The following is an 18,235-nucleotide window of genomic DNA, read 5'->3' as shown; positions in this document are numbered from 1 at the left end:
AAAGTCAACAGAATATTTTCATTTTAGTTTAACCAGATATGCAAACTTACATGAACACATATAAACACGAAAAAGAATATTGCTGAAAGGTTTCATGATAATCCACAACATACATCTGACATATTTAACACAAGAAATAAATACCATGAGAGGGGAATAAATAAATCAAATGAAGATTTTAATCTGTATAATTAAATTATGTAATTGTAGAATTAAATTAGAATTTTAATTGTAGAATTATATTATATATTAACTATATTCATGGAAGGATCTTGAGCTCTCCCTGCTTGTCTCACTTCCAGTCCATGTTGAATATGACTATACTAATTTTCCAGAAAGAAAGCTCTGAGGGACGGCTAATCCAATAACCATTGTCAGTTCTTTTCCGTTTGTTGGAAAAGCATAATAATCACTGTCCTAGCCTCCTCTGCAGCTGGGGATGGCTATGTAGCTCAGTTTGCACAATAAGACAGAAGTGGAAGTATTCCAGGCCACGTCTGGGAAATCTTTCAATTCTTTATAAAAGGCATAGTCAAAAAGGTGGCAATGCCCACCCCATTTCTTTCTGTTTATAATGCAGATGTAATGCTGAGGTTGCAGCTGTCATCCTTCTACTAGAAGACAACAAGCAAGAAGACCCAAAGCCAATTTGCCAAGGATGGCAAAGTAGAAAGATGAAAAGGACTTGGGTCCATGACAGTGTCATTAATCTCCTGCAACAACTGAGACCTCTTTTTTTCTAGACTTGTTGAAAAAAATAGTTTCCTACTTGTTTAAATCACTGTTAACCACCTTTTCTGTTCTATACAGCTAAAAGCATTGCTAAGAAACACATATTTAACAGTCTCCTTCCACAGACTCGACTCTCCAGCCTGACCATTCAACATAACTGGATCTAGTCTATCTCTTTTTTCGAGACAGGGTCTCGCTCTGTTGCCCAGGCTGGAGTACAGTTGCACGATCTTAGCTCAGAGCAACCTCTGCCTCTGGGGCTCAAGCGATCCTTCTGCCTCAGTCTCTCAAGTAGGTAGGACTACAGGTGCATGCTAGCACTCCTGGCTATTTTTTGTAGAGACAGCGTTTTGCCACATTGCCTAGGTTGGCCAGTCTATCTTTCTTTCCAGCATGTGTCAGTGGTTTCCTGTCCACACCTAACAATTTTCCACCTCTGGATCTTCCTAGCATACCCATCCCATCCTACAAAGCCTATACAACAAAATCTCCCTCTTTTTCCTTCCTGGATCCTCGTCCCAGGCCTGTTGTTTAAGCACACTTACCCTTCTCTAAATTCTTCACATTTTATTTACACTATTTAAAAGCACTTGTCACTTTGTATCCTGTATTATAATAACTTATGGATCTGATATCTCCTAAGCTAGGTGTGAGTCTTGTTTATCTCTGTATTCTGTATCACAAGAGTGCCTTCTTGGAGCATAGGAAGTACTCAAAACATGGATGCAGTAAATTAATAATTAAGTGTGTAAGTCATCTTTACCTTTCTAAATTAGAATTTAAACATATCTGGGAATTTTAGAAGATCCTATAATGGGTATTTCTTTACTATTTACTGTAGCTTTAGATTCACAAAGATGACAAAATTAGTCCTTAGACAAGAGACAATTTTGACCTGACACTTGGGAAACTGTTCCCAGGGGACTAGGGGACCTAAATGGAGAGCATATGCTATTAGCACATACCTCCACCAAACAATGGTGGAAGGAGAGATCTGTCTGGAAGTCAATGTAGAACTGCCACAGTGGGGTGGGCAAAGGAATTGGAGCTTTAATAGTATATATGTATCTTGTAAGGCTGTTGAAGGGACTGAACGCAAACACATGTAAAGTGCCTAGGACAGTACCTAGCACCTAATTCTTACATAACAAACATTATTTATTATTCATACAGAAACAGATACAAGTGGTGGGATGTAAGTGTCTAAGTCAAGGTGGGGTGTGGGACAGTGAGAAATCACTCACCATGAATTTCCTCTTTAGGAAACTGATGCTCCCTGCCCCCGATTTCACCAAGCCTCTGGTTAAAGCACCCTGTTTCTGTTATAATTGTAGGTTTCATGCATGTGCCCACCGAGGCCAGACTCTACAGGGCTTGGAAGAAAATGGTAGGGTGTGTTCTCATCTCTCATGGCCATTGGTTATGTCCTTCATGAAAGAGATCAGCTTTACTCCCAGACAGCCTGGGTAAAAGGAAAGAGGAAAGAAGACAGCTTTCCCTAGATATTTTTTCTGCCTATGGTCAGCAACACAAGAGGGCCAAGAGTCAGAAAATCATGCCCCTTGCAGGGTTAGTAAAGTCAAGTTTAGTGGCAAGCAAAGCAGGGAGATTAATAGTATAATGTGAGATAAAACTGGGACCCAGGGAAATCCTAAAAACCACACCTCTCCCAATCACCTCCTGCTGAGCACATCCCAAAGATGAAAGCTATCCCTACTGCAAAGAAAAATATTACATCCACCGGAATGTAATCGGGAACAAGAAACCTTTAAATTCCTCTCACTCTAGCAGAGTAGTGCATTCCCCCTGAATGGCTGATGTGAAGGTTGTGAAAAATTTTACATGCTTACCATACAATTAACATATAGATGAGGCAACTTAGGCACAGAATGATTAAGTGAATTGCTCAAGGACTCACAGCTAATCAATTGTGAAGCCAAGATTCAGAGTTAGGCAGTCCAGCTTTAGAGATGATCCCCTTAAACACTTCGCTATCTTGCCTCTCAATTTAGAATGCACAGAAAGTATAGTTTAATCTGCTTGGTTGTATAAAAAAGAATAATAAAGTTCCCAAAGCAGACTACATAAATAGCAGAAGATCTGGTATATAGAACCCAAGGGGTTGTGGGGTCAGGGGAGGGCATTTATGGTGGAAGAGAAGAAATGTCTCCCAAAGCCAATAAAACACTCCAAAATTATGTACTCCTACATTAAAATAAGAAGTTTAAGAGTGAAAATCATGTGCTAACAATTGGAGATACCATTTAAAATATATAAGCAATTCATTTTTACTAAATGTCAAGTATAAAGTATTTATCCAATGACAATGTAATACAAAAATTGGAGGATTTTTTTTTTCACATTAGTAAACAGGTTTGATAAGAGATATTAAGTTGACTTTTCTCTTTATCTTAAAATACAAAAAATTAATTACATGTTTTATGGTGTTTACAACCTTTGTAGAAGCAAAGTGCTCTTTAATTTTCAAGTTTCTCTTCCTGAAAAGGTTAGGTGAAAATATCATAGCATTTATCGAAAACAAGAAAAAATATGAGTAAGGTATTATATATTAGAATAGACAATGTAAACAAAAACAGCCAATAAAAAATAATTTAGGTTATCTTGCATATCTAGATAGGCTCTCAACTCATACTAAAAACTTTACGTGAAATCCTATTTATAAAAAATAAAGGCCTTTAAGATATCAGAGTGACTTCATGTGGTTATGAGAGATATTTAAGCCTGGAATTAAACTGAAACCTAAATTTGCTTTCCTTTACATCCCGCTTGGTTTTAGAAGTTAAGAAAAAATGCTCCAAACAGAAAACCATGACTTTTTTTGTACATTTAGGCTACAAAGCTTCTTAAGTATTGTTCTAAGAGATTACATCAAATTTTCCCAAACAGGCCTAAAGCCTCTTTCAGGGAAAACAAAAATCATTAGAAAATTAGCGAGACTCCGTCTCAAAAAAAAAAAAAAAAGAAAATTATTACAATTGTGTATTAGCAGTGTTAATGCAACTTTTCTGACATTATACATTTACATTCATACAAATGGAACCAAAGTTTCATGAAACAATACTCTTAGCATAGGCAATGTTCTCTGATAATTCTTCTATTTTCTTAAAAAAAAAAATTCTGATGGCAACTTATACTGATTACTTGATTCATTAGTAGTTCTACAGTGGACCACAATTTAAAATCACTGGTTTATACTTTAGTCTCATCAAGACATAAGTATAAGGCTATTTTCTCCAGAAGACAATTTATACTCCTAATTACAAACATGAAATGCTTATAAGTTTCTGTGAGAAATCTACCCCAAAACATTGCTTGTTATTTGAGTTGCCTTAAGAGAAAGAAAGAAGGAAGCGTGAAACAAGCCTGTCTCTGCTGAGGTAACAGAATCAGGAGTGGATGCTGCCATTGTTCATTAGTTTTGCCACAAGAGGGGTAATAAAAGGGGTCAGACAGACACCAACCCACTTTGAAGCAGTCCCCTGGTTGTGCTCATAAAGTTTGGTGGGAGTTGCAGATTTAAATCCCTCTGTGTCCTCCCCAGAGAAAAATGGGAGTTCATAATTACTCAGACAGACAGGAAACAAATTCCCCCGTAGAGGGCTGAGGCCAGGTGGGCAAAAGCTGACAGTGGCTGGCACCGTCCTGTCCAAATACAGGCCTTGGCAGGCTGTCCCTCCCACTTCCCCTGCACTGTGTCCTCACACTTCCATCTCATGGCTTATTGCTGGAAAAAATCCGAAAAGTAAGCTAACGGTCTTTTAAGACACAAGAACTGGTTTAATCTTATATTTTTTTCCAAGTAAAAGAAACATACGCCTACCCCACTCCTTTCTCCAAACAAAATCTTCGTTAAATCCCAATATATAAGACAGAGCTGTTGCTGCACCGGAGAGGAGTACTGCAGACAGCCCTGCCCACTCCTCCTCCCTCCGTATCTGTCAGTCCCTCAGGCTCCTCCACGGAACCCTAGTCCTCTAGAAATGTAGGAATACAGTAATAGTTAAGCATATTTAATGATCCTCGCTAAAGGCAATCAAACCATTGCCATATTTGTTCTCTAATCTTTGCTTGCTCACCAGCTCTCTAAATCCCACCCTAATACAGAACTCCCTAAAACTTCAGCAAGTGATGCTTCACCAAGAACCTACATAAAGCAACATTTCTGAAATTGTCACTCTACATTTGGCTCTTTTTCTTCTATTAAACTGATAGACTGTCAGAAAGAGAACATCAGCCAAACCAGCTGGGTCCTTACTCCTCATTGCCTGTAGTACCTCTTGTTATTACAATGTACCAATAAATCCAGTCAACCAAACTCTTCTGATAGCCACTCCAACAGAAAGTATGATTCCAAAAAGATGACTGGACTATTACAAGATTTATGTTACCATAGAAGTATGACAACATGTTTCAATATAGCTGAAGCTTAATTATTTCTTCTTTTCTTTTAGCAAGCAATTTTGGAATTGCTTAGACTCACCAACTCTAGCATCACCTAGGGGAGAAGGGGCTGCTTTCCCATCCTATTTTACTGGTCTTGATAGGATAAGGCACAGACAAGGAATAAGACACATGAAGATGTAGTGCTGCTGTTACTACACTCACCCTGTAATGTGATGCTTCCTGTGACAAAGATAAAACAAACCACCTTTTTCTTTGAAGAGACTGTCCTGTATGTTTACAAACATGTGGGCTTTCTGAGAAACTGAAACCTTTAAAAAGGCTGAAATTAAATAATTTATTAAGCTGAATGGGGGAAAAAAAAACCTGTTTCTAGTAAAACAGAACTGAAGGGAACTAAAAGGGTACAGAAGTAGAGATTAATTCCTTACAAAAGTTATTTTGATGTAGCACACAATGATAATGATAGGCAGAAAAGTTCAGATTTTGATAGATCTATTAATATCATTGGGTCTTACACTGAAAAATGTAACTTTAAAGCTTATTCCTATAAGGAAATTTCTACTCCCCCAATAACATTATTTCAATTATTTAAAAAACCCAACTCATAGCTGTTCACCTTTTTTTTTTTCATAATTAATACTTTGACATAACTTTCAACATGATGTCTGGTAATGAAGAAAAAATAGTACCTTTTCCAATTCTCTTGGTATTCGCAAACAAGTGTATACTCTTTCTCTTCTTTCTGTATACTTGGCCTCATTATGTTCAAGGAAGTACCCTCTTGTTAGTTCAGCACTGAGGAACCTCAACAATGAAAGCTCTACAGAAAAGAAAATGACAGAAAACAAAAAGAACAGTATTTATCAAGGAACTTCCATGCTAGCTGGGGCCATAGGTAATACACATATAAAACAAAGAGACCAAAATAAATGTTATCTATAATTCTATGTCTAGAACTGAACAACTACACACAACGATCAGCAAGTATTTTTGAGAAAAGTATTCTTCTGTGTGGTATAAACCGAAAATGCCACAGGAATATCTAAGGGAATAATTACTAAGGGCTAGAATAGTCAAGAAAGTATTTTTCAAGAGCTCAGTCTTGGTTCTTACAGGTGATACAGTACCTGGACTGACAGAGATGGAGGGAAAATCAGTAGCTGTCAAGAATATATAAAACAGAGCAATATATAGAGTTGAAAGGGAGCCAAGTCACACAACGGGCACCACTTTAGTCCAAGAACCACCCTGGGTGAACTACATGGATACCAGTGCCCCAGCTCCTTTCTTAGTTCAGCCTCAGAAATCCTGCACAAACGTCTAAATAATGCCATTTTCCTACATGAACTTACCAACATGACACTCACAATAGTTACGCAAAGTGCAACCTCAACTAGATCAGAAAAACTTCCCCTTCCTTGGATCTTTCCATTCACCCATGTTTTTCCTCTGTTCCTCTAAAGCAAACTACTCCATAGTCATCTCATCTCAGATGAGGAAAACAAGGTCAAAGGAAATTATTTATATACTTTCCACTCACTACAATTGGAAGCTTGAGGTGAGAAGTGAAGGCTCTGGATACTCGACCCCACCTCTTCTCAGTGCATAACACTTCCCTGACAGCCCATCCCCTCAATGAACCTCAGCACCCCTTACTTCATCTACACCTTCCTATGTTTACTCTGCAGGAGGTAAACTCTCTTCCAGAACGCAGGTTACCAAAAGGTTTCCAACTGTCCACTGTTCTCTTCGCTCTGAGCTGGCAACCTTGTCCTTTTTACCAAATGTGGTCTTAATGTTACCTCCAAAAAATGACAAGGGAGGAAGGTTGATTTCATTTATGCAGATCTACTTAAGGAGTTGCACCTTCTAGGAGTACTATGATCTAAAGCCTACCTGTGAGGCGGAAAGAGTTTATAGTAAAAAAAAATCCTTGGCTGGGCGTGGTGGCTCATGCTTGTAATCCCAACACTTTGGGACGCCGAGGCGGGAGGATCACAAGGTCAGGAGTTCAAGACCAGCCCGGCCAACACAGTGAAACCTGTCTCTAACCAGCCAACCCTGCAGCTTCCCCGTCCCTCCGTGCCACCTAAATCTGATTCATTGGTGCTCTTCTCTCTTGAATGGCTAAAAGTACAAAAAAAATTAGCTGGACGTGCTGGCGGGGCGCCTGTAGTCCCAGCTACTTGGGAGGCTGAGGCAGGAGAATTGCTTGAACCCAGGAGGCGAAGGTTGCAGTAAGCTGAGATCACACCACTGTACTCCAGCCTAGGTGACACAGCGGGACTGTGTCTCAAAAAAAAAAAAAAAAAAAAAAAAAAAAAAAAAAATATATATATATATATATATCTCCATCCTTAAAAGCCCTTGAAAAGACTTAGAAGCCAACTTGACCATGGTTCTAAACAACAGGTCTACAACAGCTTACCTCGTCCAGCATTAAAACAGATCACTAGTTCTTTGAGTATTATGTCAAGTGGCTTGCTTATGTTAGGGTTTATTCCATATATATGTGTACGTACACACATACACACACACACTTCTTTAAATACCAGATTCATAATCTTTTTGGGGAGTCTGTGTTACCATGAAGAGTACATTTACAGTTGAAGTCATGTGGGTTAAGTGTACGCAATATGTGAACTGTATATATTAACCGATGTTTGGATTTAAAGGACTTAGTCTAACCAAATCCACGTAGAGTAGAACTTCTGGTTAGGAACTTTCTAATATGTTCTACGCTGGCTAGAACCAGAATAAGATCTGCTCTTTCAAGGTGAGAAAAAGAAAGCCTTTTGAGTTGCAAACAAAAACAGCCAAGACTAATGAAAGATAAACAAATCATACTCAGTTCAGTTTTCCAATCAGGAAAAATAGTATGTTTTGATTAGTATCTACAAATACCAGTTCTTTCATGTAAAAATCGAGAAGCAACAGGACTTTCAGAAAGCAGAGGAGATTCCACATACATAATTTTTCACTGAACTTAGTGAATTCTGAACTTTGAACTCCAGAGGCCACTTCACCACACTCTACGGACAGCAGCCAACCCTGCAGCTTCCCCGTCCCTCCGTGCCACCCAAATCTGATTCATTGGTGCTCTTCTCTCTTGAATGGCTAATTTTTTTCATCTAAGTCTCTTTGGTAGCCCTTCTTCCTCTACCTGATCCTTAAGTGTCTGCTGGTTCAGTGCTCTATTCACTGCAGTAAAATGTCAGCCATCCTTTAATGCTAGCATTCTCCAATATGTCCTCATCATTCTTTCTGGTATTTATTCCCTATACCTACTTTGTTTCCTATACATGTTTTGTTTCCTATAGATTTCTAACTAGAATTAAAACCATCATCAAAATTCTAAAGTCATCACATCTACAGCTCTGGCTATTATCATATTTCCAATAGCCTCCTCTACCTGGATATCCCATAGATACCGAAATCACCTGCAAAACGAAACCAGTATCTTGCCCACTGACTCTGCACCTTTCCTGGAGTCCTGACTTTAGTTCCTGGCTTTACCCGTGACATAGTTGCTGCACTAGAAGCTCAGGGCCAATCTTGACAATCCCCTCTCTCTTCTTACCAAGGCCTACCAATTCTTCCTTTAAAACATTAACTTTTTCCCCTTTTTCCTATACTCCACCCTAGTTTAGTCCTCCCCATCTCTCTCCAGGTTATTGCAAAAGCTTCTTGATTGAGTACCATTCTTCCCATCTTTCCTCCCTTCAATGCTAACTCCACCTGGCAGCCAGACAGCAGCTCACACAGATCAGATATGGTTCTACTGAAACCCTTCAGTGATTCTTCATTACCTCCAGAATAAAGTCCTACCTCCTCAGTGTGGGCCATCGCAGATCCTCTATCACTGGCCACAGGCCATCTCTTCAGTCATGCTTCATACCTGCCTCCCCTGAATTTCTAGGTCACAATTTTCTTTTTATACCACTTTTCATTTCTCCCAAACATGTCAATGGGTTCACACTGCTCGTTGGTCTGAGAATTCCCTACCAATTTTCCAGGAGTGAACATGCCCAGACGGTACCTCCTCTGTGAAGACTTCCCTAAGTTTCTCAGGCAGAGTCTGTCCTTTCCCCTACTTGGCTTCCACAGTACCTGCGCCTGCCTATGATTTTCTGCAGCATACTACATTCATTTTCTTATCTGGTTTTCTCATTCACCTTTGCATCACTGGGACCCAGCACATAACAGGTACTCAACAAATGTTTGCTAAAACGATATATGGGTCAGAGGAGAAGAAGAGAAATCACAGAGAACAAAAACAGAATCAGACAGTGAAAAGCTAAAAACGAAATGGAAAGGGAAGTGACTAAGAAAAGAAAGAATTACAGACATAAAATGGAGTGGCCAAATTAGTCTCTTTAGGAGGCAGGCAGCAAAGAACAGAATTGACACAGAATTGAGGGAGTAATGTGAATGGCAAACTGGGCTAAACTTTCATGTGGGTGATCTGTCCCTTCTGATATGATAATTTCTGGCATTTTTCCATTTTTCTTTACTGCTGAATTGCTCTATTGAAAGATGATCTATATGAATACAAAAGTGGAATTCATCAAAATGTTCAATAGTAATGGAATTGCTTAATAAATAACAATGTACCAATATAAAACAAAAATCAGAAGTGGCAAAAGAAAAGCACACCAGATACTTGAGAAAAGAACTTGTGATTGTGACAGAATTGTTCAGAGACGCGGGGAGTCAGCAGGGAAGGAGTGAAAAGCTTCACTCAATGTAGCAGCTGCTGAGGATACAGGAGCCTCTACTCTGTCTGTGTAGCTAACAGACTGTAAAGGTAACCCAACGGGTACCTGAACCTCAATCCCCCTGAGGGAACAGGGTGCCATGATGCAGTCACAGTCAGTGAGTGCCCTGGGTTTGGGAATGAAGAGATCCTCACTGTCCACACTAAGTGCAAGGAAAGAAATTAGGCAGCCCACAAGAATGCCATCTGCGTTAAAGAGATACAGAAACACATTACTGCACAATGATTTACAATTTTAAAAAGCAAATTAAATAAAAAGGTTTATTTGGGGCCGGGTGCAGTGGCTCACGCCTGTAATCCCAGCACTCTGGGAGGCTGAGGTGGGAGGATCACCTGAGGTCAGGAATTTAGGACCAGCTTGTCCAAAATGGTGAAACCCCGTCTCTACTAAAAATACTAAAAATTAGCCAAGCGTGGTGGCAGGCGCCTGTAATCCCAGCTACTTGGGAGGCTGAAGAAGGAGAATCGCTTGAACCCCAGAGGCGGAGGTTGCAGTGAGCCAAGATCATGCCACTGTACTCCAGCCTGGATGACAAGAGTGAAACTCCATCTCAAAAAAAAAAAAAAAAAGGTTTATTTGGAAAATTATTCTCCACAATGGTGTTTTCTCTGGTGACTGGGGATGACAGCTTTGACCATAAGGAGCGTTGGGTTATGATCTACAGAAGAGCATAGGATTAGCAATCACAGAAAGGGAGTACAGCTGTCTTAAACATTAGTCCTGTGACCCTACTCCAGTGACAGATGTCAATTTCACCAAAGAGAAAATGGAAGCTTAGAGGAGTTTTTTTTTACCTGTCAACTGTTTGCCTTATCCACAGAATCATCAAAGACCTAAGAGAGTACTTGTATGAAAGTATATAAAAACTGCAAAGCATGATGCACTGTCTTCAACTACTTCCTATTAGCTTCACAAGTACTGTAGTATTAATCAATTCTGGTTTGGTGGTTATCTAATGTTTATTTCTGCAATCCTAGCTCTATCGTTAAAAGGTAAAATGACAAATAAGTATATTTAACAACATATATAACCTAAGTAATTTTCTGTAAACAGGTTATCATACAACATAAATACCGAGTGTTTTAATTACAAGTACAAAACAATGCTGTGTCCGGATTCTACCTCTAGATATCCAAGAATTTGAATTATAAACACTAGTTTAGATTCTACAATGGAGAATATAAAAAGTCAAATAAAAACATAACCTATTTTGAGTGTACAGCTCTCACAACTATGAAACAGGTTCTACTGTTATGCTCATTTTGCAGATGAAGAAACCAAGACCCAGAGAGGCTAAGGAGATTTCCAAGGTCACACAGGAAGCAAACAGAAAAGCCAGAACTCAAAGTCAAGAAGTCTATGGCTAGAGTGTGTGTTTTTCACCATTAGACAGCTTTTCCTATTATTGCCTCAAGTGCTTTTGTAAACAGGCCACTGCGTTACTTCTGGAAAATCAGGAGCCCTCTGTCCCTCCTCTTTATCTGTGCTCCCACTGCACCTTGGGCTGACTTCTGTGAAGCTACACTCTTTAATAGTTGCTCCCTTACAAAATCATAAAGTTTCTGAGAGCAGGCCCCATGTATCCCTATATTCTCCAAGTCCAGCCCTGCTGGTGAGTTCTGAATGTAGGGGTAATCTTTGTGTATAATTAGCGCGATGCTAATGGGCTGGGGAATGGTTTTAAATGATACATTAAAGAAATACTAACCACAACAACAAAGTTTCATAAGGTTAAATATCTTGAAAGCTTTGTCTTACCTCCTTCCCATCTACTCCTGAGTAAGTGGCTATATTTTAGGGATCAGAATCCTTCTACTTTACAGTATGAGGCAGTTTACAAAGGTCTTGCATACATTACTTCATACAATTCTTGCAACAATCATGAGAGCTAAAGAGAGCAATTAATGCCGTCCATATTTTGTCCATTTTCACATTATGAAAAAACTGAGGTTCACAGAAGTTGAGTACAAAGTCATTGAAAAGTTAAGTGACAAACTGGGAATAGCACCTAGTCCAGTGTACTCTCTTGCCTATATCAAAATGATCAACCATCTCTCTGACAATTATAATTTGGCTGTGATTCATGGTGAAGGAGGTAGGAGGGTGCACTGCCTCACTGCCGGAGCCCTGGAGTTAGCCTCGCTGGTTCTGCTCCACCAGGACCACTCCTACCTTTCCCTGGAGAAGGCTGCATTTCCCAGCACGCCACTCAATCCCCAGTGCCGAGTTACACCTGTGTTTCAGTGTTTTGCTTGTTTTTATTTTGCTAAACATTGCTCTCTAGAATTCTACAGACCCATCTGAACTTACCTATCCTATAATTTTGGCTACAGTTGCCTGGTTAATAATTTAGCAAAGCCACTGTTCTTTACCTATGGGTATCACCAAGAACTCTGATAGCTAAGTACATCTTAACTTCTGTCAGACTTTCGTGGTATTTCATTCCTTCTAAGCAAAACAGTCACTCTCATTTGTTATGCTAAACATCTACCTTTATGTTTTAAGAGTATTTTTCCAATAATCCAAATATTTACTTCCTGAACACTGATTTCAGTTTTTAAGATGTCAATTAATTTTAGTTCATTTATCCCAATCTTACCAGGAAGAAATATCATTCAGTAAAAGTCTTTTAAAAATAGATACTTTTGGGAAGCCGAGGCGGGTGGATCCTGATACCAAGAGATGGAGACCATCCTGGCCAACATGATGAAACCCCGTCTCTACTAAAAATACCAAAATTAGCTGGGCATGGTGGTGTGTGCCTGCAGTCCCAGCTATTAGGGAGGCTGAGGTAGGAAAATTGCTTGAACCTAGGAGGTGGAGGGCGCAGCAAGGCACCAAGGCACTCCAGTCTGGCGACAGAATGAGACTCTGTCTCAAAACAAACAAACAAACAAACAAAATTTTACTATTTAATTATAACATAAACAAGTGCTTCAACATTAGAAGAACTATGTTTTGTCAACTGTGAATTTTCCTTTTTTTTTTGAGACAGGGTCTCACTCTGTTGCCCAGGCTGCAGCACAGTGGCACAATCTTGGCTCACTGCAACCTCTACCTCCAGGGCTGAAGCAATCCTCCCACCTCAGCCTCTCTAGCAGCTGGGACTACAGGCACATGCTACCATGTCCACCTAACTTCTGTATTTTTTATAGGTATGGGGTTTTACTATGTTGCCTAGGCTGGTCTTGAACTCCTAGGCTCAAGCAATTCACCCGCCTTGGCCTCCCCAAGTGCTAGGATTATAGGTGTGAGCCACTGCGCCCAGCCGTCAACTATGAATATGTAATATGAGGAAAATAATACCAATCATAAATCCAAATCAGTTCCTCCAGTGCATATATATACACATACATATACATATATATATATTTTATATATATATATTTTTTGGAGACAGAGTCTCGCTCTGTCACCTGTCACCCAGGCTGGAGTGCAGTGGTGTGATCTTGTCTCACTGCAACCTCCAACTCCGCCTCCTGGGTTCCAGCAATTCTCCTGGCTCAGCCTTCCAAGTAGCTGGGATTACAGGCACATACCTCCATGCCCGGCTAATTTTTTGTATTTTAGTAGAGACAGGGTTTCACCGCGTTGCCCAGACTGGTCTCGAACTACTGAGCTCAGACAATCCACCCGCCTCAGCCTCCCAGAGTGCTGGGATTACGAGCGTGAGCCACTGCACCCAGCCCCTCCAGCATATTTTTACACTATATCATCTCCTACCACAGAATTGCTCTGTGATCCAGAACTTAAATTCAGAAAAAGCATAGTATAAATTGCCTTTTCCTCACCCCTAAAATAAAAAACACATTGTTTAATTATCTTCTAAGAAAGCTTATTTTAGAAATAAGAACCTAAGATTAAAAAGTATTAATTAAAAGTAATGAGTAATCATAAATATATTTATATGTTCAGTAATATGTCTAAATATATCTTTCTTAAAATAGCATTGAGCATTTAAAAAGTTGGAAAGTAATACTGGTTATAACTGTTAGGAAAATATGAAACATGCATACCTCCATAGTCTTAAATAACATAAAACTTTAGTAAACTTTATTAAGTTTACACTAAAATATTAGATAAGCTTATTAAACAGAGACACACTCTTGTACAAGGCCAATTAGTAATCAGCTTTTCTGGGAATCAATAATACAACAGCAATTCTGCCTTCCTAAGTCAAACATTAAGTAAAAGAACCATTTCACACAATATATTCAAGTTTTTAAGATGTTTGAAAAAATGTTTATAGTCTCATTTAGAGGAGTAAAGATAGAATATTTATAAATGTATAGATGGAAAACAGGTATAAACAAAGGAGTGACTTTTTCCAAGGTCATAAGGTTATAAAGCAAAGGATTACAAATGAGAATAGAATATCATTAATTTGACAGTCAATGCTATATATGCTTTCTAGAGACTTCTTTCATGCAAGTAGTCCCCAAATTGGAGGACAAATGAGCTGCTAGGATTGAATTTCAGAGAGTAAACTAGGTTAAAGTTAAAAACTGTAAAAAGCCAAGGCACTGAACTGATCAAAAACCAAAATAAGTAACTTTTCATTGTTCATTTGGTCTATATATACTAATTAAGTAAAGCAAGTGAGAATTTTAAAAGCAAAGCAATAGTTTGTCAGAAGAAGCTAATGTTACTTTGTATCTGGTTTGTGGTTACTCCAAGTAATTTCCCGGTTTTATAATTATTTTTCTTTTTCTTTGTAAACAAATTAATTGGCTCTAGATCATAATTTTAGAATCAGTCACCCTTTAATCATCCATTAGGTTAAGTTTGGGGCCACTGGGATAACTATGTGATATAGGTGAAGACTGGTTAAATGAAAATATATTTTAATAAAAATGTATTTATAAGAAGAAACTGACAAATTTTCAATTACACAAAGAATAGGACATAGGTAACATGAATAGTTAAAACCTTCATCCCACTCAAAATCTTTTGAGGGTATTGCTAAAAATTCAGCTGACTTTTCTGGGTTTTCAGTCTTTCTTCCTGCCTCTATTCAATCTCTAACAGATGTGAAGCAAGAAGAGGTCTAACCATGGTTAAAGAGAGAGGAGAGAGGCAAAAGAGATGGATAATAAGTTGAAGTTTTAGAAGTCCGGAGTCACTACTAAAGGAGAAAAGAAATGGGTCCATGGCACTGTTACCAGTAGAAACAATATGTTCACCTATACCTGACTTCAGGCTTTCTTGTTTTACAAGCAATACCTATCCCCATGCATCTCCAACACCTGCATTACACAGGTACTGTTTCATCCTCACAGGTGCTACCTACCCTAATTTACACCAAGCCTTCTGTTAAGTCTCCACGGTGACTAGAACCAACCTAGATGCTTCAGATACTGAACTATCTAGTAGTGGCATTATGAAACAGAACCAAATGGATTAGGCAAGCAGTCTAAGCAAGCACAGAGTTTACAAAGCAGTTCAACAACCCAACCAAGCCAAAAACACAGATTTCCTAATGTTTAGTCCAAAGTTGATTTGCTGGACTTAGATTCCTAAATAAAAATATGGCTATACAGAAATTCTCCTACCTAGGACTTCTGCAGATGAATCGAGTGGGGAACAAGCACAAAAACCTAATATTGATTATTTGGTTTTATGTCAAAAGAAACAACAGAAGTTGGTAGTATTTTTAAGGACAGGAAGAAAATACACACGAAATCAATCTGCAGTTCTTGATAACCACCATATCCAGAGTTTAAGGCCAGTAACCACATATGCAACAAGGGAATACACAATGACCATTCTGAGAGAGCAAATAAAAATAGGAATGATGAGTGGGATTCCCAATTCTAACTACGTTAAAAGGTGTAAGTACTCACATCTGAGACATGCTTCAGCCTATTGCCAGGCTAAATATAAGTCAGAACGGGAGTTCTGAGAACGAAGTGATGAGGAAAAGAAAGCTTAGACTTAATGGAGACACATGTATAATACAATATATAGCACATATAGCTGTTCATACAAACAAATATACATATCTAGTTTCTAAACATATAAATCAACAAGGAGAGATATAAAACAAAAACTGAACCTCAGACACCACATTTTGATTTATTTTATTCAGATGGAAAGAGTTTGGATAAGTACCTAATATGTACATTCATTCAGGGAATTCCAGGCTGTTGGGACTGATCAACAAATGTCTTACCTGTAGGAGCCCTAAATTCCTTGTGAGAAATAAGGGGGACTTTGGAACTGACGGTTCAGCCACCAAGACACTAAAATTATGACTTTCAAAAAGAAAAGCCAAAGGCTGCCTTAACTTGCAGGGGGATCTAGAATTCAAGAGCAGGTGTGCTAGACTCTCAGAGGCACACAAGAAAATAAAAAATCGACAATACCTTAAGTCCGAGCATCTAGCCTTGAAGGACTAGTTTGATTCTGGGAGAAATGCTATCCAAATGACTCTAGGTGCTGCCACTCAAAGGCCCTCTGACCCAGGCCAGCTCCTACAGAATCGTTTTTTAAAATTCTTAAAAGGAGGGGAAGGAAGGATTACAGAGGAGGGAAAGAGGGCAGTACTAGACTTAGCAGCCTGGGCACTGAAGAAGGACTAAAATAATTCAGTCTCTAGTGGAGAAACTTCTAACAAATGTGGTTATCAGAGCTACAGGCTGGGTGCTAGCAGTGGCAGGAACTATGTGACTTAGCAGAGCAGGGACACCAGGGGAAAAGAAGGCAGGGCTCATGTGGAGGCTCAGAGAGAACACTGGCCAGTGGCTCCAGCTGAAACACTCCTGGAATTTGGAATTCTTACCTAAATCCTGATCGCCAAGGCTAGTGTGACTTGGTAAAGCAGGAGTGGCCACTGACATCTTCTCACACAAAATCAATGGACCTGGGGAAAGAACAAGGACTACCCCAACAGCTAAACCTGGAGGCATCTCCCTGATAATGACTTCCTGCGACTATGGGTTTAAAAAAATCCAGCCTTAAACATGGTGAAGCATGTTGATGAAGAATGGATACGTGGTATAATGAAGTCCATGGAAGTCCAGGTATCCAGTCCCAGAAAAAGCCAGGGAAGAAGTGTGAAGTGATACTGCAAGCTCAAGATCTGTGCTCATCAATAGGCTTCAAGCAACTTCATTTCCTCTCCATGCAAACAAGAAAAAAGGGCTTTTAAAATGGTGACTTTCCTGCAACTGAGAAATATTTTAAAGAAAGTATAGTGAAGCCTGGCAACATCTATTTCTATTTACAAGAGTGCTTTTAATATTCAAGTCTAAGTAAGTAAACAGACAGTTGAGAGATTTGATATTTTGACTTACTTAGATCCTGCCAATTCAGAAAGTAAATACTCTTGAAAGCAAATGTTTAACTGAGAACTAAACCAAATAAAGTACGGTTGAGAATTTTTAAGTGGTTAATTGAAAAAGACCAAACATGACAGTCTGTAATTTTCATATAGACTGCTTCAAAATCGAACCTACGTCCAGTTCTGGGAATCAGCAAATCAATTAAAATCTCATCTGATCAACTTTATGTCCCTTAAGTACTGTTAAAATTTCCATACTCAAGTACAATCAATGATGTAATCAGCCTCACAACTTAAAGTTATTTGCATGAACTGCAGGAAATAACGGCTAACACAGTCCCTTTTGGAAAACAGAAATAATTTTTTAGTTGGAAGAAATTTAATGGAGTTATAGTTCAGCTGCTGTTTAAAGCTTGAGGAATTAAAAGGTTGTGTTCACTCTATATTCAAGAAGACATCCATCTCAAAATCTTTTTTCATTTAAAACTAATTTGCCACTGCAATATGAATACTAACGCAAGTTAAAAAAAATTTTTTAAATGAGAATAAAAACCTAGATCTTATAGGAACTGTAACACTGTAACAATACGTTTAAAACTGGTCACTGAATGTAGCATTCATAAGTACACATTTTCTCATCTAGCAATTTTTTGGCTTAAGTTTCAGTTTAAGGAAAAGTTCGGATGCAACATTTCATGGAGTGTTAAATATTTCTGTACTGGGCAAAACTACTGAACTTCATGGTCACTACCACACCGTCAGCTGTCTGTGAAACATCTATTTGGAGAGCAAGTTAACAGGTCTCTATGGCTCAAGTTCCCTTAAAATACAGAACAAAAAAAGTCACCTTGACATGAATATAATTAAGAAATCAGCCGTGTGCTTCTCACGTTTTGGCTCCGAGACGTGGAGATGCCCGCCAACCTAAGACCTTCCGAGAGCGGTGCAGGGACCCGGACAGAACCTTCCCCGCCGCAGACCCCTTCTAGCGCACACCTGGCCTGGCGCGGCCGCGGGA

At 39.0% G+C, this 18,235-nt stretch overlaps 1 protein-coding gene across 1 annotated transcript in view; it reads right to left on the bottom strand.

Moving 5' to 3' along the window:
• TAPT1 (transmembrane anterior posterior transformation 1) overlaps positions 1–12,105 on the bottom strand; it is a 66,690-nt gene extending 54,585 nt beyond the window's left edge. The window contains exons 1-2 of the mRNA XM_011984132.1: positions 12,099–12,105; positions 5,847–5,977 (exon numbers count right to left, since the gene is read on the bottom strand). The gene's annotated coding sequence lies outside the window, so the exon portion shown is untranslated. The remainder of the gene's footprint in view (positions 1–5,846; positions 5,978–12,098) is intronic.
• Between the last annotated feature and the right edge of the window lie 6,130 nt (positions 12,106–18,235).

Source organism: Mandrillus leucophaeus, unplaced genomic scaffold, assembly GCF_000951045.1.
Source record: "Mandrillus leucophaeus isolate KB7577 unplaced genomic scaffold, Mleu.le_1.0 Scaffold261, whole genome shotgun sequence".
Classification (NCBI taxonomy): domain Eukaryota; kingdom Metazoa; phylum Chordata; class Mammalia; order Primates; family Cercopithecidae; genus Mandrillus; species Mandrillus leucophaeus.
Note: the sequence above shows the minus strand (reverse complement) of the source record. Positions and strands in the feature narration are given on the sequence as shown.